Source organism: Manis javanica, chromosome 4 (genome assembly GCF_040802235.1).
Source record: "Manis javanica isolate MJ-LG chromosome 4, MJ_LKY, whole genome shotgun sequence".
NCBI classification, from domain to species: domain Eukaryota; kingdom Metazoa; phylum Chordata; class Mammalia; order Pholidota; family Manidae; genus Manis; species Manis javanica.
In genome coordinates, this window is record NC_133159.1 from 22,029,700 (window position 1) to 22,052,542 (window position 22,843).

Sequence of the window (22,843 nt, forward strand, 5' to 3'; positions counted from 1 at the left end):
TTCACCAACCCAGAAGCTCTCGGAACCCTGTAGTTCAGGGATTTTTATGGAGGCTTCTTATGCAATCAAGATTGATTAAATTATTGGCCACTAGTGATCTAGTCAATCTCAGGCCCTTCACCCCTCCCAGGAGTTTGGGAGTGAGCCTGAAAATTCCAACCGTCACTGGGTTGGGTCCCTTGGCAACCAGCCCCCATCCTTAGGGACTTTCCAAAAGTCACTTCATTAACATAAACTCAGGTGCAGTGGAAAGGGGTTTGTTATGAATAACAAAAGGCATCCATTTCACCTCTATGTTCTGGAGCTATTTCAGGAACTGGGAACAAAACGAAATATTATAACAAAAGATGCCCCTATGGTTCTTACATAGGAAATTCAGGGATTGTAAGAGCTCTTTGCCAGAGCAGCGGAAGATGTATTTTTTTATCACAAATCACAATATCACACTGGATAATAGGATTAAGAAGGATTTTGATTTTATATTCTGTACTTTATGTTTAAATGTTTATTCAGCAATTGACATCTTATTAATTTTATTTCATTATTTTAAACTATCTTTTAAGCAGTGAGAAGGGATTCTCCTCTCCTCCTCAGGGGACTTCTAGAGGAAGTTCTGTGGGTAGAGCTCTAATCTCAGGATCTCTCTGTATTTAAATCTCCTGGTTGCTGGTTGTGGGAGAGGCTGCCGTTTGTCCGCCCAGGATCCAGTCTAACCTCCTTTAGTAACAAGAGGCTTGTACTATTGTGGGTGGCCTTGTGTCTCAAGTTTTCCTTGCAGATAGGGATGGCCAATGAAATGTGAATGGAGGTGGTAGATGCAGCTTTCATGGAAGTTCTTCCATGGGAATTTATTCAGCTGGAAGGAGCCCTTTTCTTCCTCCACTATTTTTGTCCTGCCTAAAATGTAGCTTTCACAAGCTGGAACTCCAGCAGCCATCATGTAACCATGGAGTAACCTTTAAGATAAAGTCATGTGCTGCTGTGGATGGTGGGACAAACACAAAGAAGGTACTCAGAAATTTGACAACTTGGTTCCTGTATCTTCTTTGAAACTGATGGACACCTCATTTAAAATGGAGTCAGGAGGCCAGAAGGGGAAACTCTCACACCCTACTGCTGGTCATCAATTGCACACCCCAACAGGAAGAAACCAAACTTGCATTCCCAACAGGATGAAGCCCATTTTACTACAATAGTAGGGGAAGGAAGAATTTCTCTTTGACCAGCAACAAGCTTAGCCAATAAGAATATTCTCAGCCAATGAGAAACTGTCATCACCCTGAACTCTTGCTTTCTTCTAATGGACTTCTATTCCGAGCAGTCCCTTCCTACTTCCTCCTTTTCTCTTTAAAGTAACACTTCTCTCCTTTGATCTCTGGACTTGCCTATGGTTTGCCATAGCTTGCATGTCCTGCATTGCAATTCCTCTGCAATTCCCGAATAAACCCATTTTGCTGGTAAAGTAACTGGCTCTTTTACTTATAAGGTTGACACTACCATAGCAGCTCTGGACTTCCAGGAGAAAAATAAATCTTTCACTGGTTTAAGACCTTATTTTTTCTGGATGCTTGTTTCTAGCAGATGAATACATTTTTTGGCAGATATACTGGAGCAGGTCAAGGATGGTTGAGAGAAGGCAGAACCCAGATAACCCACAGAGACTTTGATGGAATTGGTAAGAAAATAGCAATTTCTCATAGTGCAAAGGTGACTAGGACAGGCCAAAATGAATTGAGCAGGGAGACCTCTAAATAAAAGGTCTCTATAAAATAATAGGTGGATGGAGCTGTCCTATCCCCCGGGGCTGTGTATCTATAAACATGGATTAGCCCCACAAGGTATGAGGGGTTTGACTGTCAGACACAGGGCCAAGAGGATTCATTACTAGGACACAGGTGTCAACAGTGTATTAGTTTGGGTCTAATCAGGACACAGCGATTTAAACAGGGTAAGTATAATATAAAACATTATTCAACTGTGGTAAAGAGTAACTACAAGATAAAGGAAACTATATGGTACCACAGGACTGAGGGACAGTACCCAAGAAAGAATAATTTTGGAGAGGGGCCCCCTCCCCAGGGAAGGTCTAGACTTCATTGAATAGGTGGAGCTGTAACTTACTGGCTAACAGAGACTTTCAGTGGTTTGCCCAGGCCAGAGCTGGTCTGCAGTTACCAGGCAAGCAGAAGGCAACCCTTTGGTGCAGCAAGCTGCAGCCAGGGGCTGGTGTGTGGGTGTGCAGAGGGAATCTGGGGAGGGTCACAGGAAGGTGACGACTTGGGGGGGCTGCAAGGCCACTGAAGGAATGCATGTTACAGGCACATGACTGAGGCGGAGCATCCCTGGATAGCCCCAGACCCAGGCTGCCCAGGGACTGTGAGGCTGCCAGAGCAGAGGGCCCCTTCCTCCTGTGTTGTTCCTCCAGCACCCTCTACTGAGACACCTTAATGTCATGCTCCCTGGAAAGGAGACATGTTTGAAGGTATTCAGCCCACAACTATAGATGAGGTTTTGAAAGGTGAACTTGGAACTGGGAAACAATAAATTGATAACTGGCACAAGACTTTATTGAAGTAGGGAGTGAAACTAGAAGTCAGGAGAACTGGACTTCACCTGTGACCTTAATCAATTCCCTTTCCCTCCTGGGCCTTGGTTTCCCGTGTGCTACACAGGAGGGGTTAGTTGGAAGAGAGGAGGTCCAAGCTCCCTTCTGGTCTAAGAATCTAAGTGGGCAGTTTTGGTAGGTGGCAGACCAGGAAATGTTGACAGAAGCAAGAACCTCCCCGAAGCTGACCATCCACTGCCTCCCTGGCTCCCGCAGCCACCCGGGAAATGGGCTGCACGGTGTCAGCCCCCAGCTGGATCAGGGCTTCCCTGTCCAGAGACTGAGCCCGGCGGCACCAGTATCTCTGACCCGCTGCCCCAAGCAGTCGCAGGGAGGGGGACCCACAGAAGGCGAGTGATGCCAAGAGAGGGAGTCAGCTACCTTGGAGCACAGAGGCTCACCATCTTAGGATCTGAAGAGAACCTTAGTGGTCTTACCATTCTCTCCCTTGCTTGGCCCTGGGATCCCTTCCACGTAACCACTGCCAGCCATACGTCAGCATCACCTAATCCTCCTCAGCCTTGTCAGCATCCTCATCACCTTCTTCCTTGTTCTCCTACTCACCATCATCATCTCCATCGGCCACCACGGTTCTCCTCCTCATCACTACGTCATCCTCCTCAACACAGCACTGTCACCACCACCACCATCACCGCCGCCACTAGTTCAGTGCCCTCTGTGTGCCAGGCACAGTGCTGGGTACTTGACGTATTCTACTGTGCACTCCTATGAGGCAGTTATTGGTTCTAATTTGCAGGTGAGGACACTGAAAGCTCAGAAAGGTAAAGTGGCCTAAGGCAGCACTGATAATAAGCAGCAAAGGGAGGATGATCTGAATTCAGATTTGTCTGATTTCAAAAGCTGACCTCTGTCTACTCCACCTCGCAGCCCAGAGAGCTGCCCTCTGCCGTGCAGCTTCAGCTGGGGAGCAAGCCTCCACCAGAAAGCTGCTCCGTCTTTGACAGCTTTCCTGAGCCTTCGTCCATTGGTTCTGGGTCTGACCTTTTGGGGGCTGCAGAATGGTCCCAAGTTCAAGTCCAGGTGATTGCCCTTCTGAAGTTGCAGGTCAGCTCTTGTGTCCACCTGAGTCTCTTTTTTCTTAAGGTGAACATCCCCTCCCTTCAATAACTCCATGTATGAATGACCACTTACTTCTAATGCCCTTCTTGGCCCCTACCCCAATCCTTCTGGACTTCTGTGATCCCTCCTCCCTGGTCTCTCTGCTTCCATTTTCAGCCCTACAGCTTCCTTCCCTCCCAACACCCGTAGTGATCTTCTTAAAACATAAATCAGATAACATCACTCTTCTGCTCAGAGCTCTGCAATGAACTCCGTCAAGGCCAAAAATAAAATACAAACTCTAATCTGGCCTGTAAACCCTGAATGATCTTTCGTCTGACTCCTCACACCTTGTCTCCTACCCCTCTTCACCCACTCAGTCTGCTGCAGCCACACTAACCTCTCCACTGTCCTCAAGCCCATCATACTCATTTCTACTTCAGGGCCTTTGCACCTGCTGTATCACTTGCTCTATCATTCTGTGTCATGACTGGATCATTCTCTTAATTACTGCAATGTTCATTCCTTCACTTTATTCAGGTCTCTGCTCAGTTATCACCTCCTCAGAGAGGCCTTCCCTGACTACCCACTCTAAAATAGTCCCCACATCTCTAATCTTTTTCCATTTGCTTTTGTTCTTCATTTCAGAATCTATCACCTCCTAATATATATGTATTTGATTGTTATCTATCTTCCCTACTGGAAAGCAAGCTCCAGGAGAGCAGGGACTTTGATAATCTTCTTCATCTCTCTTTCTCTAGTGCTTAGAAGAGGGCTTAATACTTAGTAGGATTCTAATAAATACTTCTTAAATTAATTAATTAATGTGACCTTGTTTCCTTCTCAGCCTGGAGGCCCTGTCTTTAGGCAAGGTTCAGCTTATATCCATGACCTTCTTGAGTTGTGACTCTGATAGTACAAGGTTCTGAGCCTCCCAGTTGAAGAGGATTCTTTCCTCCCTTTCCTAGACTCCATGTCTCTATGTACAAAGCCTAAAAAGCAACAGGATGTGCACAGAAGTATGTTTGCTTTGGAGTCAGATAGAATGAGGTTCAAATCTCAATCTGCCACTCATAGCTCTGTATTACTTGGCTTTTCTGAGCGTCAGTTTTCTCTTATGCAAAATGGTATTAGTATCAACCATATGGACTTACTGCAGAAAAAGCATTGAACTAGTGGCTATTACCATTGCTCTTGTTATTATTTTAAGCTAACTAGGTTTTGGGGCCTTACATCTCACAGGAAAAGCCTTGGTTGTGACTGGACTAGAAGGGGGGCAGAGTGAGTGGGTGAGAGCAGTGAAGGGACAGGTGACATGAGAGATGTGTCACTTCAGAGGCTCACACTGAGCTCCCTGTCAGTCCCATTTCAAGGCCTGTCTCTCTCCTCTGCCGCTGAGCTGTTGATTTATTTTGCACTGCATGTTTAATTTACTAATGCATATTAAATCCCATCGTGTGAGTCTCAGTCTGCAGCTCTGGCCTGCGGGGATTTTCTTTCCCACCCTGGTCTAACATGCTAGCTTTTCTTCCAAGAGTCTGTCATCTGCAAAGCTGAAGAGCCTGCCTCCCTAGTGAAGTGATTGCTAATGATGCTGTGAGTCTGTTCCTCTCTGGTGGATTGAAGGCTCCTGAGAGGCAGGGATTTAGCAGGCACTCTTCCAGAAGCCCTGAGCCTGGCCCAGAGGGGCACTCCATGATCGCGGCTTGGTGGGAAGTGAGGGTGATAGGCATGAGCTTGGGAGTTGTACTGTCCCATAAATTCTTAATTCAGATTAAGGGATGTCATTTAATCCTGAATCTATCATTGGATCCTGAAATCATTTGAATAGGTGGCATCCTCTGGCCAATGGAGAAACCGAGGCATAGAGAGTCAGCTGGTGTGTGAATAGAATCAGTGCATAATAGAGCCAGTTTTCTTTTGAAGAAACCGAGGCCCAGAAACAGGAACTGTATTCCCCAGGGCCACACAGCAAGTTTGTGACAGAGCCAGGAGAGGCTGGGGTTCCCATCAACCAATGTACCCTTCCCACTCCACCAGAGGAAGTCTGGGGCCAGGAATGGGCTGGGCTTGGGCTGCTGGATATCATTGCAGCAGGAGGGGGCCCTTTCTCCATTGCTTGTGTGTAAACAGAGCCCTTTCCACATGCCTGCCTGGCACCACACAGACACTTAATCACTATCTCATCTAATGCAAACAGAATTGTATCCATTTTACAGATGGAAAACTGAGGCCTGGAGAGGGCAGCTGACTTGTGCAGGGTCTTGAAGCCAGTGAGTGGGAGCCTCATTGGCCGCTTCTGCCTGAGCTCTCACAGCACTGACCAGTTGCTGGCATTCCATCACCTACTTATCTTATGGTCCAGCCCCCATGTAAGGTCTAGGAAAGCAGGGGTCTTTTCTTTATTTCAGTATCCCTAGTACACAGTATATGGCAGGGGGCCAGTCAATATATTTAAATAAATGAATGAATCTTTGTATGCCTTCCAAATCCATGACCAAGAGGATCTGAGACCCCAACCCAAGCTCCCCAGGCAGTGACATTACTTCCTGCTCCTGACCTCATGCCACCAGGTGGGCTGGCACCCGGGCTTCTCCCCATCAGTGCCGCAGCCCCAAGTGTCCTCCAGCTGTCCTGCCTTGCCCCACCGATCCACGTCCCCCTCCCTCTCCTGACTCTTTCTTACAACCTCATTCTCTTGACATGATCTTAGCTCTCCTGACCCCAGGGGTTGGCGCAGGCTCCCAGAAACCTTGCCCTGCCTTGTCTAGCTTCTTCTGGCCTTGACCTTGATTTGTACCCTAACAAAATTTTGACTTGCCCTTTGCAATCCCACAAGGGACAGGGCAGAGAAATGAGCCACTCCTCCCCAGTTCCACCAGTACCCCCTCTCTAGGACTCTCTGAAGGCTCTCTGAGTGGCAGCTCCTGGAAGCCAGGCCCTGACAGACCCCAAAACTTGGGCCTGAGCACCTGATGGGGCTCCCTGCAGACTGGACTACCACAGACAGACCCCAGTGGGCCCCTCAGTGACCAGTTCAGGGCGGTCTGAGAATCGGGGCCTCCTGGCTCCTGGGGTGACCCCATGTGGCTGAGATCAAGCATCAAGGACCCCAGGAGTAGGGCAGGGCTGCCCGGTAGCTGCTCCACCTGATGGGCTCCACCTGGGGCCAAGGAGCCCCAGTGTGACTGTCCCCAGCTCAGAGATATGCTGGGCTGGAAGGACCCTCACAGAGCATCCTCCCTGTACCCCTCCCCTGCCATGTGCCGATGGGCACTCTGGCCTTGATGCCTAAATAGCCAGGATTTTCCCAGATGCGGTTGGGGGAATCCTAAGGTGTGTTTTGCCCGCAGCCCTCACATTAATCAGGGTTACGTTGTGAACACTGGGGCCCCCATTGATGGAGATAAGGGAGGGCAGGCAGTGGTCAGGAGGCAGGACATCCATGCTGTATCCTTGTCGTGATCCTGGGGCAGCAGGGCCATGTTGCTCTTGCACGCCTAGAACTGGTGTGACTGAGTCAAGCGTCTCTCAGGAGTTGGAAGGGAATGAGGTCTCTAAGCAGCCTCCTGAGGGGGTGCGCTGCCATTCGCGTTGCCTTACAGGTGGAGAAATCAAGATCCAGACAGAGCAGCCTTGGTCAAGTGCACGTTGTAAGAAAGTGACTGACGCAGGGCAGAAACTAGGCACCCAGGGACCCCTTTCCCAAGCCTGCTGCTCTTCCTTCAGGAGCCACAGTTTCTCAGGGGCCCTAGAGATCATCTGCTCTGATGGTCCTTCACAGTTGGGTGCAGCTCAAACCTGGTCCCTGCGGAGCCCCATTTGATTGCCTCCTACTTGCTCCGTGGGGCTCCAGGCCCTCCCCCGAGACTCACAGGCATGGACTGCTGAGCTGGTTTCTTCTTCATGGCATCTCAGCCTTCAGAGAACTCTGCAAAGAAGGAAAGCAGTGGTCAGCCCCTCCCTGGGATAAAATGGGCAGGCTCGGGGACTGAGCCATGGTGAGGGCTGGGACCGGGGCCAATGTTGGGGCTTGAGGTAAAGTGACTGCACTTATCTTTAATCCAAGGAACCAGGTTCAAAACCATGGTGTAGGGTAGGAAGGAGAAGGGATGGGTAGGGAGGAAGGTCAGAATTCAGAGGAATTATTGGATAAAGATCAGGTTTAGGATTAGAGGCAAAACTGAAATAAGTGTTAGGATGAAGTTCAGTGTCAAAATCCAGAAGATAAGGTCAGGGCCAGATTAGGATAAAAATAAGGGTCATGGTTGATGTTCTCATGGAAATGGGAATGAGATTTAAGGTCAGAGCAAAACATGGGAGTCAGAGTTCAGGTCAGTCTGGGATTAGGTTGAGGGTCAGGATCAAGGTTAAAATGGACAAATTAGGTTGATGATCAGAGTTGGTGTGAGGTCAGCCCAGGGTCAGGGTTCACAGTGAGGAGGAACCAGATGAAGCACTGGCAAGGGCTGGACTGCCTGTGCACCTGGCCATGCACCTGGCTGCAGAGTCCTTGTTTGGCCTGAAGCCATAATCCTCAGCTGCCTTCACCTGGTTGATGTGCTGCAGAGGGTTGATCACACACACCACAGGATGCAGCTGCCCCATGAGATATGGGGAGCCCTTCTGGCCACATGGATGCCCTTGAGAGCCCCCTAGGAGGCTGCTGGCCTTAATTCTCTCACCTCTGTGCTGGCTCCTGGCAGGCAGAATGAGGGAAAGTGGTTCCTGACATATGCAGGCCTCAGCCAGGGGAGCCCCGATGGACTTGGGGGCTGAGGGAGGGAAGGGAGTCTGGTCAATGTGGATGATGTCTGGGTTGTTTGCTAGAGCCAAGTGCCCAGCTGGGCTCAACCTGTGTGATTCTGGGCAAGTCCCTTCCTTTAAAATGAGCAGGTTGGACCCCATAGCCTCTGATGGCCATTCCAGCCCAGCCCTGCTTGCTGTGATCCTGTGGTCCCCTCACACCATCCCATTGCTCCCCAGCAGGGCCCACCCCTCTGTGACTTCACTGCACTGCCTGCAGGGAGCAGCACTCAGCAGAGCCTGTGATAGACCACCATTGACCTGTTACGCTCTGACCCAAGGGAACAATCTGGAACATTGGCAATGTCTACCAATTACCCTGTTCAGAGACAAGCGAATCCTGAAATTAGTTGCTGCCACACCCCCTCTGCAGATGAACTCAAGGAACCTGAATAGAGGTGTCTCTCTTGCACAGCGTTTTTATGGTCAGCCTGTGCAGTGGCCTCAGTCAATTCGAGGAACACACACACACACACACACACACACACACACACACACACACACACACACACACACACACACACACACACACACACACACACACACACACACACACCACCACCACCACCACCACCACCACCACCACCACCACCACCACCACCACCACCACCACCACCACCACCACCCCAGGAAAACTATCCCCTACCCTCAGACCCACCCACTTCCTGGGCTCTTCTGATCAGCATCCCCAAGGACATTGCACTTGAGGTCAGGTTGTGGGATTGAGAAAACAGCCCCGCTAGGTCGCACTTTCCTTCAGATGCTCACTCATGCAATCATAGGACTTGTGTTGTTTTTCTTCTCAGGGGTCACATGCCTGAGCAGCCTGTTGCCCAAGATCTGAAAAGAGCTGTTTCATATATTTTGTTCTGTTTTAGTTGCTCACAGTGGGAGGGAAACTCACCTGTTACTTCATCAGGAGCTGGAGATCCACTGAGGGTCAGAAAAATGTGACACCAAGTAGAGTGTTTCCCAAAGTGTGTTCCAGAGAACACTAATTATGCAGGATGATTAATTGGTATCCCATTTATAAAACACAGTATGAATGAATGTTCAGTTTCTTAAAAAATGAATTTGGAAATTTTGGTTTAAACAAAAATTAAATGGGTCTTTTCTCTGTAGGGCATTTCAGGACTTTCAACACTCAAATGTACATTGTGAATCTCCTTGAGAAGAATTGATGTAGCAATATTTCCCAAATTTCTTTCACCATGGGAGTTTTTTTTTGTTTGTTTGACAAACACATCTTTAGAGTAACAGTGTAATGTGGTGATTAAGAGCAAGGACTCTGAATTAAGACATGCTTGAGTTTGAATTCCAGTTCTGCTGTTTACTGGCTGTGTGTCCTTGGGAAGGCTACCAGCCCTTTCTGAACCTCAGTTTTCACATATGCCAAGTGAGGAGAAAGTCACTGCTCTCCAATAGAGGTATTGCACTTATTAAATGAGATGATGCATCAAAAATGTCCAGTCTATTGTTGGCATGTGGTGAATGCCCACAGACATTGGCTATTATCAGAATTTACTGTAAAATCACACATCCCTGAGTCCCAGATACTGGGACAGAGGAAAAAAGGAGCTGACAAAAGTAGAGCTTGACTTGCCTTTCATCTACAGTTGTGCAAGAATTTGGACCAGCAACCAAAAGGCAACATTGGAGAGACTATTTGGAAGAGGCAACTGCAGCCAGCACATACACCATGTGCTCAGATTTTAAAAGAGATTTTTTTCTCCTGCTCCAAAAACTCTTAGGAGCTCCAAAAGGCAGGATCAGAGAGACAAAAGATTACTCATGCTCTCTCTGGAAACTGTGCTGACAGCTCACAGAGAGCTTTCCAGGTAGAGGAGCTGTGAGAGGGCTCCTTGAAGGGCCAGTGGCCCTCAGCATCTCAGAAAGTGGGCCAGGATGAGCTCATGGCGGCTGAAGATGAGCAAACAGCACTGCCCCTGGTCAAGGTCACGTCAGGAGGCCAGAGCAAATGTGGAGCTTCCTGGCTGGGTCCTGGGAAAACCCAAGCTGGCAAATACCGGTATAAATGTTAATAGAGCCTGCAGGCCGAGATAGGGCTGTGAATGATGCCGCTGCCCTTGGCCCCGTGTGTGCGAGCCCAGGGAAGAGGGGCTCTCCCCACCACGCGGCGAGGAGGCGGCCACAGCAGGATTCACTCCCAGGGCTCTGCTGTGTATCAGGCTTCCCTTGTTGTCCCTCTTCCCCATCAAGGAGCATTTGTGGTATTGAAAGAAGCTGGCAAACCATCTGGGTGGGATCCACTGGCACCTGCCAGGATCAAGCAAGTGCTTAGGAGAGATGGGGCCCAGAAAGGGTTGAGGACTTTTCCAGGGGGTGCTCTGGGGCCAGCGGAGCTCAAATTCCAGTAGTCAGGGAAGTTCCGGGCAAGCTCCTTCCCATCACAGCTTGATATGATGAGTTGATTTATTTTTAAATAAACAACCTTTCTATTTTAGGATAGATTTAGATTTACAGAAAAGTTGCAAAGATAGTACAGAAATTCAAATATACTCCAGACCCAGTTTCCCCTATTATTAACATCTTACCAGAGTAAGGAACATTTTTATTATAAAGAAGGAACCAATATTAATACATGATTTTTAACTAAAGTCTATACTTTATTTGGATGCTCTTAGTTTTTACCTAATGCCTCCTTTTTCTGTTCCAGGGTCCCATATAGGATGTCGTAGTATATTTAGTTGTTTTGTTTACTTGGGTTTCTCTCAGCTCTGACAGTTTAACAGACTTTCCGTTTTTTTGATGAGCTTAACAGTTTTGAGGATTACTGGTCAGATAATTTGTAGGATGTCCTTCAAATGGGATTAAAAAAATTGAGATATAATTCACATCCTTTAAAATTCACACTTCCAAAGTGTACAATACAGTGGTTTTCAGTGTATTCACAAGGTTGTGCAGCTATCTTCACTAATTCCAGAACATTCTCCTCACCCCAGAAAGAAACACAGTTGTTTCCCATTCCCTCCGACCCGAGACCCTGGCTACCACTAATCTAGTGTTTCTATGGATTTGCCTATTCTGGACATTTCATATAAACTACCTCATATAATATGTCGCTTTTTGTGCCTGACTCCTTCCATGTAGGGTTTCATTTTTCTTAATGCCAAGTTCAAATGCATTTTTTTGATAATAAAAAAAGCACTCCTTGAAATTTAGAATACATAAAAGAGCATGATAACTTAGGTGTTAAACATCTTTATGAAATAACTTGCAAAGTTTGACATAAATGCATACTTAGAACATGTGTTTATTTAAAAACAACAGGAACAGAAAAGCACACCACATGATTCTGCAGAGCCAACGTATTCCCACCAGCAGAGCACCAGGCACGTCTCCACGTCTCCAGGCACTGTCCAGGAAGACAATCTACCTGGTCTTCATCTTGCAGACTGTACCCATTAAACAACAGTTCCCCATTCCCCCTCCCTCGGCCCCTGGCAACCACGACTCTTCTTTCTCTTTCTATGAATTTGACTACTTTAATGTTTCACATAAGTGGAATCATACAGTATTTGCCTTTTTTGTGATTAGCTTATTTCATTTTAGCCTAATGTCTTCAAGGTTCATCCACGTTCTAGCATCTGTTGGAATTTCATCCTTTTTAAGGCTGAATAATATTTCATTGTATTTACAGACCACATTTTGTTATCCATTCATCTGTTGATGGACACTTGGGTTGCTTCCACCTCTTGGCTATTGTGAATAATGCTGCTATGAACATGGGTGGATGGATGTTGCTTTGAGATCCTGCCTTCAATTCTTTTGGATATATATCTAGAAGTGAAATTGCTGGATTATATGGCAATTCTATTTAATTTGTTGAGGAACTGTCATACTGCTTTCCATAGCAGCTGCACCATTTCATGGTACAAAAGGGTTTCAATTTCTCCACATCCTCACCAACACCTGTTACTTCCTGTCTTTTGTTTTGTTTTCTGATAGTATCAAGCCTAATGGACGTGAAATCTTCATTTCTTTTTTTGGCTGAATAATATTCAATTGTATGAACATTTCATATTTTATCGATGCACCACTTGAGGGACATTTGGTCATTTTTCTATTTGGCTATTATGAGTGATCCTGGTAAGAACATTCATGTATAAGTTTTGCTTAAATATGTATTTTCAAATTTCTTGTTTAACTTTTAAAGGAACTGTCAGAATGTTTTCCAAAGTACCATTTTACACTTCCAGAGCAATATATGAGTGTTCTGATCCACATCCTTACTAATACTTGTTATTGTGTATTTTTTAATATTATAAGTATCCTAATGGGTGAGGTGGTATTTCACTGTAGCTTTGATTTATATTTAAAATTTGGTTGCTGTCTTTTAGGTGTTATATCTAAGAAGCCATTTCCTAATCTAAGGTCATGAAGACTTATACCTGTGGTTCCTTCTTAGAGTTTTATGTGGCATTTTACCTCTTATGTATAGAACTTGGATCCGTTTTGAGTTAGTTTTATATATGGTATGAGATCAGGGTCTCTTTTCAGTTCTTAGACCCAATTCCAATGTGGGGGTGGGGTTCCCTCCACACCAACAAACAGCTTGGAACACCAGTTGTGTGTCCTACAATTCAGCTCAAGCCTGACCCTCTGTACCTGGGGAAAGCCTCAGCTCGCACAGGTTGCGGGTTCTATCCACAGGACTGCTCGCCTCCTCCCACTTCAGACTCCAGCCACAAGCCCAGGTTGTATTTCTGAGCGACTAGCAGTGTAGATCAGAGGTACCGACGACCTTCCCCTCAGGTTCAATTAATTTGCTAGAGCACCTCACAGAACTCAGAGAAACATTTTACTTACTAGATTACCGATTTATTATAAGGGGATATAACACAGGAAGAGCTGCATAGGGCACGGTATAGAGAAGGGCATGGAGCTTCCACATACTTAACCAACTCAGAAGCTTTCCAAACCTGGTTCTTTTGGTTTTTATGGAGGCTTCATTACATAGTCATGATTGATTACATCATCAGCCATTGATGATTGATTCAACCTCAACCCCCTGTCCTCAACTGGAGGTCCCGGGTGAGAATGGAAGTTCCAGTCCTCTTGTCACATGGCTGGTTCTCCTGGCAACCAGTCCCCATCCTTAAGTGGCCACCAAAAGTCACCTCATTAACATAACGAAGGAAGCATTTCTCACCTTCTACACCTAGATTATCCAAAGGATTTTGGGAGTTGTGAACCAGAAACTATGGATGAAGATCAACTATGTGAGAAATACATCTTGGTCTTGTGAATGACCAAACACATATTTCTTCTAAACCACAATATCACAGGGTCCAAATGAATTCTTTTGCCTGTGGGTATCTAGCTGTCCCAGCATCATTTGTTGAACCTCAATTGGGATTTATCTGATTTTTTTTTAATGTTTATATTAGGGTTTTGGTCTTTTGGGTAGAAGATGACAAGGTAAAGTGCCATTCTTGTCACATCATATCAAGGACACATGATATCAACATGCTTTGCCCCGTTGATGCACCTCAAGCGCCTGGCTAAGGCAGTGTTCGTTGGGTATCTCCTCCATAAAGTTACTCTTCTCCCCCCTCCATACTGTAATCTTTTGGAGGATTTTGTAGCTCACACTTAAGGTGAGCTCTACTTCCTTGAGTGCTGAGCATCTACCTAAATTATTTTCAATTCCTCTGCATGGGAGATTTGTCTCTTCTCCCTCATTAATTAATTAATTAAGTCATTTATTTAAATCAGTATGGACTCATGGGTATCTATTTTATACTTGGGGCATAATAATAAAACCAGACACTACTTTATTTACTTTGTTACTCAACTGTTTCTGGCTTTGGGAGCCTTTTCAGTTGGCTCCTGTGTTCTTTTAACACTTTTCAATCATTATATGTGTATATATTTAGTCCCTCCTACCTACTTTCCTGCACTCCTAGGATCGTTTTGTATATTTTATGAGCTAGTCCTAGAATCAGCCATTTCTCCAAGGATCCCAGGTTCCTTTTGTTGGAAAGTGGTATTAGAATCAAATCTGGGTGCTAAATGTGCTTGGTAAGTCCATTTTTAAAAACTTGAATATTGAGAAAGTATCAAAATTAACATTGCTTTCAGATCTAAACCAGAGTTAGGTCTCTATTCTTCAGAGAAAGAAGGACAGAGCTGGAGTTGGGCTAGTGGGTGGTGAGTGGGAAAAGGAACGAGAAGGTGCCGAGAGTCCCTTCCAGGCTCCTGAACACAGCTTGCGTCCCCAGCCTTGTCATCTTTGATCACGCTCTGCATCCTGGGTCTGTTCCAAGTGAGTGACCTTCCTTCTCATTATTGGCCATACTCTCCTGCTTTGCATGTCTAGTAATTTTTGACTGCATGCCAGCCATTGTATATTTTACCCAGTTGGAGGCCAGACATTTTTGTATTCCTATAAATATTCTTAAGCTGTGTTCTGGGACACAGTTAAGTTACTTGAAACAGTTTGATCCTGCTGACTTTTGCTTTTAATATTTGTTAGTGCCCAGAGCAGTGCCCGGGAGAGATGAGTATGTATTTAAGTCATTCATTTTCTTAAAGCTCTTTCAGTACAAGGGTAATATCCATGCCATCTCTGTATTTCCAGTGCCAGTATTGGTACCCAGCAGGAGCACAACAGGTGCTTCAGTGTTGGTTAAGGGGGGATATTAAAGATCTCATCTGATATGGGGAGGGCCATGGAAGGACTTGATCATGTTCTCTCAGGAGGTTAGGAGGAAGGGGCAGGAGGGCTGGGGTGGGGAGGCAGGGGCACATTCCCATGATCAGAGGCCAAGCAACAGGCAAAAGGGAAATGGCCTGGGTCCCCAGAGTGACTGGAGAAGACCTTGGGGGCCCCAATCACAGGAAAGGCTAGAGATGAGGGAGCTGCTCCCCTGCCCAGCCCTAAAGTGTGCAGGATGTGGGACAGACCTGAGAAAGGACTTCCAGGTTATGAGGGCTCAGGGACAATGATAATCTGTAGTGATGAGGAACACAATGACTTGATTTTCCCAGACAAACTAAAATCAGCCTGTCCTGGGCTTAAGAGCTGCCTGAGGCAGGAGAAGGATGGCATGACTTCTGGATGCCCCTCCTGCCAGTCTCTGAGCATCACATTCACTGTGACCCAGGGCAGAGCCGAAGACACCCTTGGGGGCAGGTGACAAGAAGCTTCTGTGACTGTGACCTTGACCATCAACATTAGAGAGAAGGTGGAGGAGGAAGGAGGGAAGGAAAGAGAGGTGAGGAGTGGGAGAGAGAACTAGGAGGGTGTGGAGGAGGGAGGGGAGGGGAGGGGAGGGGAGGGGTGGGAGAGAGAACTAGGAGGGTGTGGAGGAGGGAGGGGAGGGGAGGGGAGGGGAGGGGTGGGAGAGAGAACTAGGAGGGTGTGGAGGAGGGAGGGGAAGAGGGAGGGAGGGGAGGGTGGGAGAGAGAACTAGGAGGGTGTGGAGGAGGGAGGGGAGGGGAGGGGAGGGTGGGAGAGAGAACTAGGAGGGTGTGGAGGAGGGAGGGGAGGGGAGGAGAGGGGGAGAGAACTAGGAGGGTGTGGAGGAGGGAGGGGAAGAGGGAAGGAGGGGAGGGGAGGGTGGGAGAGAGAACTAGGAGGGTGTGGAGGAGGGGAGGGGAGGGGAGGGGAGCGGGGGAAAGAGAACTAGGAGGGTGTGGAGGAGGGAGGGGAAGAGGGAGGGAGGGGAGGGGAGGGGTGGGAGAGAGAACTAGGAGGAGGAGGAGGAGGGAGGAGGAGGGAGGAGAGAGCAAAGGACAATGACAGGGACAGACGTGGGGAAGGGGTCAGAGAGGGACGGGGTCAGACACAGCACACCACAGGGAAGACGGACAGAGGGCCACGGACAGAGGACAGCCGGGCAGGCTGGCTGCACAGTGGTGCCCAGCAGGGCCGCCACGGGGGGACGCTGGCCTAGAGGCAGTCCCAGCGGTGAGCCCCGGGGCTCTGTCCCCGCCCAGGCCTCTGGCCCACCTGGAAGGAGAACCAGACACCGGCCGACCAGACCCGCAGGCCCCAGACCCGGAGGGACCCCCAACACCGCCGGCCTCCCGGACCTCGGGGGGAGGTGACGCAGGCGGCATGAGCCACGGACCCCCGGAAGCTCTGCGTTCAGGCTCAGAAGTTCCCTGCACAGGCAGAGGTGGGGGAGAAGCGCCTTGCAGGCGATTCCTGTAAAAGCAGAGCTGGAGGCTCCGTGGGAGCTGACGGGGGTTTGGTTGCTGGAAAAGCCCGTGTGGCACTGAGTGACAGGGAAGACAGAGGCAGAAGACAGAGCAGCACCCGGAGGCCGTGGGGTCAGGTGGGCCTGGGTGGTGACCCCAGCTCTGGCGCTTCCTGTGATTCTAAGTCCCTTAACCTCTCTGAGCCTCAGTTTCCCCACCAGCAGAAAGGGAGCCATCACAGACGCTGCTGCTCAGGGTTTGGGGGAGGACTCTGTGTGAAGGTCTGAGCCCAGAGGAAGCGCCCAGGAGATGGTGGGTCTGAAGAGCCTGGGGCTGCCCGGCTGCAGGTCGTGACCTGAGAGCCACGTGCACTGCGGGGAGAGCTGCCAGGTGGGGACAGGTGTGCCCCCCACATGCACACATGCACACCCTGGACTCCAGAGTGGGAGAGTGGGAGGGCCCTTCTGGGCGTGGACTGTGGTCTGAAGGCAGGAAGTCCTGGCCAGCAGGAGAGGCTCAGGAATACAATGGGAATCCTCAGGGACGAGGGTGAGGAGAGGGTAAGTGACTTACCAGGGGCAACTCAGCAGAGCTGGGTCTGAACCCAGACTGACCACAAAGCCAGCGCTTGTGACCTCAGGTGAGGACAATGTGGTGAGGACAGAGCCCAGGAGGGAAGCTCAGAGACAGAGGTGGCCCCGGAGTAGGGGCTGGCCCTAGGCCAGGCAGGGTGCAGAGCCCAGCCCAGCCAGGGGGCGGGGGTGGGGTGGGGGCTCCCCAGGTGGGGTGGGGGCTCCCCCAGGGGCCAGACACAAAGGCCAGTGGAGCTACTTACGGGTAGTAGGAGTAGGCATAGTGGTCCCTCCTGGCAGCGTGCAGAGAGAACAGCACAGTTGGGCCCGTGTCCTTCCACAGATGGGGTGGGACAGGGCCCAGCCAGCAGGGAGGGGCCTGGTGCTTTCTGTGCTGGGCAGGGGCTTGCCAGGGACTGGAAAGGACAGGAGGACCTGCTTTGTCCCAAGGGCTGGCCAGGCTCAGTCACTGAGGGCCAGGACCCAAGGCCCTTCTGGAATCTTCCCCAAGCCTGCTGCTGGAATGAGGAGGAAGTGGGGACAGGCCCTGAGGGAAGCAGAGCTTCCACACAGTCATGCACACTCACACACACTTGCTCATCACACAGACACACACACATATAAAAGCATGTACTGACACACGCATGCACTCACAGATATACACACATGCAGACACACTCATATGCACATACTCAAACACACTTTACAATGACACGCATTCTCACAGGTACACACATGGACATGTATTCATAAACACATGCTCACATACAAAGGTTAGGCAGACCTGGGTCAATACATATATGTAAACTATTTTTATAAGGGATAAACCCAGCTCCTGTCCTTCCTCCCTTGCCTAAAGCCCTTTACTGGATCCCCCAAGTTCTTACAATAAAGTCCACAGTCCTGACAGCAGCCTATGAGGCCCTCAGTGGGTTGGGCCCTTCATCCCACAGTTACAAATACCTAATTCTGGGACTGCAGAGTAAGGGAGGCCTGCAAGGGAGAAGTGCAGGGGACTCTGGAAGTGGGTGACAAAGGGATTGGCAGGTCTTCTGCACCCCAGAAAGTATCCCTAGTGAAAATGGTTGAGGGCTCTAAATGCCACCCTGAGCCCAGGCTCTTTCTCCCGGAGCACCCATGACCAGGGCCTTCAGAGGCTCAGTCAAAATAACTTGGAAGCTCTAACACTTGCTTTTGAGCCTGAGGACAAAAATAAAACCTAGAAATGTGATGGAAAGGATTCACTTTGTGCCCTTTTCCCCTGGGCTACCAGGATGCTCTGTGCCTTGAATATACAAATCTGAGCTTGTCATCTCCAGGTCCTGACAGCTGATTTGTGTTCCCCAGTCTGTATTCTCTCTGATCTGTGCTGCCTGGTCCCTAGTTGTGTTTCTATTTTATCACTGTACTGAATGGCCCTTCACTGTGAGTACCTCCAAACCCTCCGTGGAACAAAGCTGATGGTAAATAAATGGCTGATGACAAATTCAAATATTTCCAGCCCCAGTCTTGGCAAGTGACACCCACACTGACAGCCCCTGCTCTAGAAGTAGAAATGCCTTTGTCTTGCTCTCCAGCTATTTCTTTTGAGCTTCTAAGCTGGGGGGAATCACCCCAGCACCCTGGGATTTGGGCCACACAGATTTGTTCCCTGTCACTAACACACTGCTAACCCCAGCCCAGGCCCCTCGCAGCCTCCATTTCCCAAGCTGAGGTCAGGCGTCCTCTGGCCCCAGGTCCCACCAGGAGATGATCATAATCAGCACTGGCCATGAGCAAAGCACATCTTGGTCTGCAATGATCCCCATTATACAGATAAGGGAAAGGAGGCTCAGAGAGGTGAAGGGACATGTCCAAGGTCATACAGCAAGGTGTGGGGTCACAGAACAAGTCTGGAGACTGGAACTCCAGGCTCTTTTTTCATGTCATGCTTGGAGAGCTGGATGTGATGTCACCCCAGAAGTTACATCACTGGACCTGGGAACAGGAAGTGATATCACCGGAAGTGAGATCACTGGGAGTGGAAGTGACAACACCAGATATGAGATCCGTCCAGAAGTGACATCATTATGAGCCTGTGTATATAAGTTGTGCTCAGAAAATAAACTGCGTCACTTGTCTGCCACTAGCAATCCATGAACCTCCTAATCCCAGCTTTGGTGTCTGTGTCTTTCTTGTATCTTTCTCTGTGTTTCCCTTCATCTCATCCACTCCTCTCAGGTTTGGCTGGATTGTGGAGCTGGTCTCTGCAGTCACGCCCCTTTCCCCACCATGTTCCCTCCGCAGCCCTTATCAAGGAGTCCAGGACTCCTGCTCACAGGCTCCCGGAGTGGCCAAAGAAAGGAGAAGGTGGTGTTTGGTTTCCTGACTCCTCTTTCCTGGGTCACATCCAGTCTCACATGTGTGCTTACACGTTCCCGCCCCCATATGTACCCCACACACATACCACATCCCCTGCCTGTACACCCTCCCACCCCACACCCTGCTCTAATGCACACCTGCACTCTCCCATATCCCTCCTGCCTCCAGTTCCTCCCTGGCAAGGGAGGCCCACATGATGTCATCAGCTCCCATAGGTGGCAAAAAGGGGAGCAGAAACCACATTCTTGGGATATTCTAGAAAGATGGTCCTCTCTGGCCAGTTGCCTTCGTCTAGAAAGTCCATCCCTGTGTCTCCCTGGGCAGGACCCCCTAGGATAAAAGCTTGTCATAAGTGAGCCCTCCATCTCTATAGGGTGTCTGAGTGGGGATCCTCTGCATGGGCCTGGCCAGCCATCTCTCCCGGCTGAATATTTTCCAATAATGTCATGACTGTCAGCACCAGACACCATGGCCTCAGGGGAGGAGGTGGCCGTGGGCTTCCTGCCTGCCCAGGATCACAGCACCTCCTCCTTCAGACACTCTGAGCCCTGAGTGGGAGCCCAAGGGACCGCAAGGTGAGCTGGCTTGGGTGAGGGCTCTGGGTCAGAGGAGGGGCCTCGTCCCTCCTGCCTCTGAAGGGCTCACTGTGGCCCTGTGCCAGTCCCAGCAGCACCATCAATTCCACTTGCAGGTTCCTCACTGATTGCAGAACTCCTGGGGGTGATGTGAAGAGGGGGAGGAAGGCCATCATCTGGGGCCCCTCTGAGGTTGGGCTTCCCCAGAAGACCCTAATTCCATCTCAGTGTGGGAGGAGTGAGGTGTGTGGGTAAGGAAGATGGAGGTGTGTGACTTTGGGCAAGTGCCTCGACCTCTCTGTGCCTCAGTTTCTCTGTCTGTAAACTGGGGTAGTAATGGTCCCTCCCCTTAGGGCTGTTGGAAGCTCTGTACTGCAGGTAAGGGTGCTGGCACACAGGAGCTCAGTAAGTGTGGGCTGCTGGTGTGAGCCCTGGGCTTGCTGCCTCCAGCTCTCTGACCCCCCTCTGCACCCATATCCACAGCCTAAAATGGGGACATTCTAATAAAGGCCCAGTGCCACAGTTTACTGTGATAACCAAATGGGACTGTGAGTGATTAAAAAAAACTCCCGGTGTGTCTGTACACTGCTCCGGATACAGCAGAGTCGGCGTAAAGCGCTGCGCAGATGTTCCTCATTGCCTGGGCCCTGCTGCTCCCCTTCCCAGGCAGCCCTGTCCAGTCCTCCAGCCCTTCCAGCTGCTGGTTAATGAGCCGCAGGCTTCAGTAATGAGGCTGCTTCATCAGTTAATGTGCTGGAACAGCCCTGGAGGGAGAGGGGAAGAGGAGAGGGGAGAGCCGGGAGTTGGGGGCTGCCTGGCTTCCTTATGACTTGGCAGCTCCAGAGGCTACCCACAGTCACTCTCCCCAGGCTCGAGCAATCAGTAAGAGGGGAGTGAGGGGCACCCCTACTCTTACTGTGAAAGTCCCCCTTGCCCCTGAAATGTAAGAGGTGAGGTCCTGAATGTGAGTCCAGGCTCCAGCCCAGAAGCTGCTCACCAGCCTCCCTGCCTCCATCCCCTATTCCCCCAGTCTAATCCCTGCCTGGGCGCACAGTGATCCTGAAAGCCCCCTTAGGTCTCTGTCCTTTTTGGACCCCTTGTGATCTACGGTGGCTCCTGCTGCTCCTCCCTGGGGCCTGGGACCTGCAATGCCCTCCTTGCCACCAGGCCTTGGCACTGCGGGCCCCTTGGCTGCTGGCCTCACTGTGTCCCTTGGGCTCCTGCACCCCTGAGCTTCTCCAGAGCAGCTCTTCTCTGTGCTCTAAGTAACAGGTCACTCCTCTGCCTGCCCCTCAGCCCCAGCAGGGACTGGAAGCCTCTCAGGGCTCTGCATGTGGCTCAGTCATGCTGCTTCCCCAGAGTGCAGGACAGTGCCGGACGCCTTAGCCAGCCTTTACTGCACGCTGACCGTGTGCTGGGGACTGTGCTCAGCCCTTTACAGGCACCTATCAGTTAACCCTCAAGGTCTTCACAAAGGTCATACTGGAGGACGGCACTGGGACTGGGAGCACAGACTTAAGCCAGGCCCACTGAATTTGGACTCAGTTCTGCATTCACTGGCTGGGCGACCATGATGGAATTGTATAAACATTCTGTGCCTCAGTTTCCTCATGTGATTAATGACAGTATTTGCCTCGTGGGGATTTCTGAGGATTTAGAGACTAAAAATATATAAATGGTTTAAAACAATGCCTGGCACAGAGTAAGTGCTGCCTGTTATGTTATCCACATTTTACAGATGAAAAAAACAAGAAAGAAGGAGAGTCTCTTGCCCAGTATCTCAGCAGTTGAGGTAGTAGAGTTAGAATGTGAATCCAAGATTTGTCTGACCCCAAAGTACTTTCCTTAACTTAGTCTCAGGACCTTTGCCTTCATGAGACTCAGTTTCCCCCTCTGTAAGTTAAAGGGGCTGGGATGTTTGATATCTAGTGGCCCTTTCTGAACTTCTGACTAGAGGGGTCCCCTTTGCCTCAATGCCTGTTCTCTTAGAGCATCTCACCACTTCGTTTTCTGGTCTGTGCTATGCAGAGGACACAGCCCTGAGCAAGACCTATGCCTGTCCCTGGATCCTTTTGGGCTCTGCTGATAAGGTGGAAGGATGGGAATCAGTATAAGCTGAAAACTCATACACAGCTACACAAATACGTAAATACAGCTGATGGTGTCACACAGGAGACACATGAATTGCCATGGAAACATATAACGGTGTTGGGGGTGCTGACCTATTGTGGTGTTAGGGAGAGCTTCTCTGTTTTCTCTCTAAGAGTGACAGTAAAATATCTAAAGGTTGGTACTACTCTTTCCTCCAAGTTAGAGTAGCCCGTCTTCCCAAGTCTTCCCACTTACAACTAAAAAACCCTGGATATGCACCACCAAGCACAGGAAGAATGAAAGACAGAAAGAAGGTCACAGATTGTTTAGGGACCTCAGAATTTGAGGAATGATGTGGTGGTAAGTTCCCTGTTTTTCCTTATTGCCTCCCGCATATCCTGACAGAGTGCTGCAGAAGCCTCCAATCCAGAACCACTAACAGACACAGACTATAAAAGCTCTAAGAAAAACCTGTCCCTTCAGCCAAAGAACTGGGAAAAGGGTAGCCTAATAACAGTAAACCTTTTTGTCAAAATCTTTCTTACTCCAGCCAAAAGCAACAGAAAAATTGTTTCTTTCCACCCACTTCCTCCCCCCGCCCCACT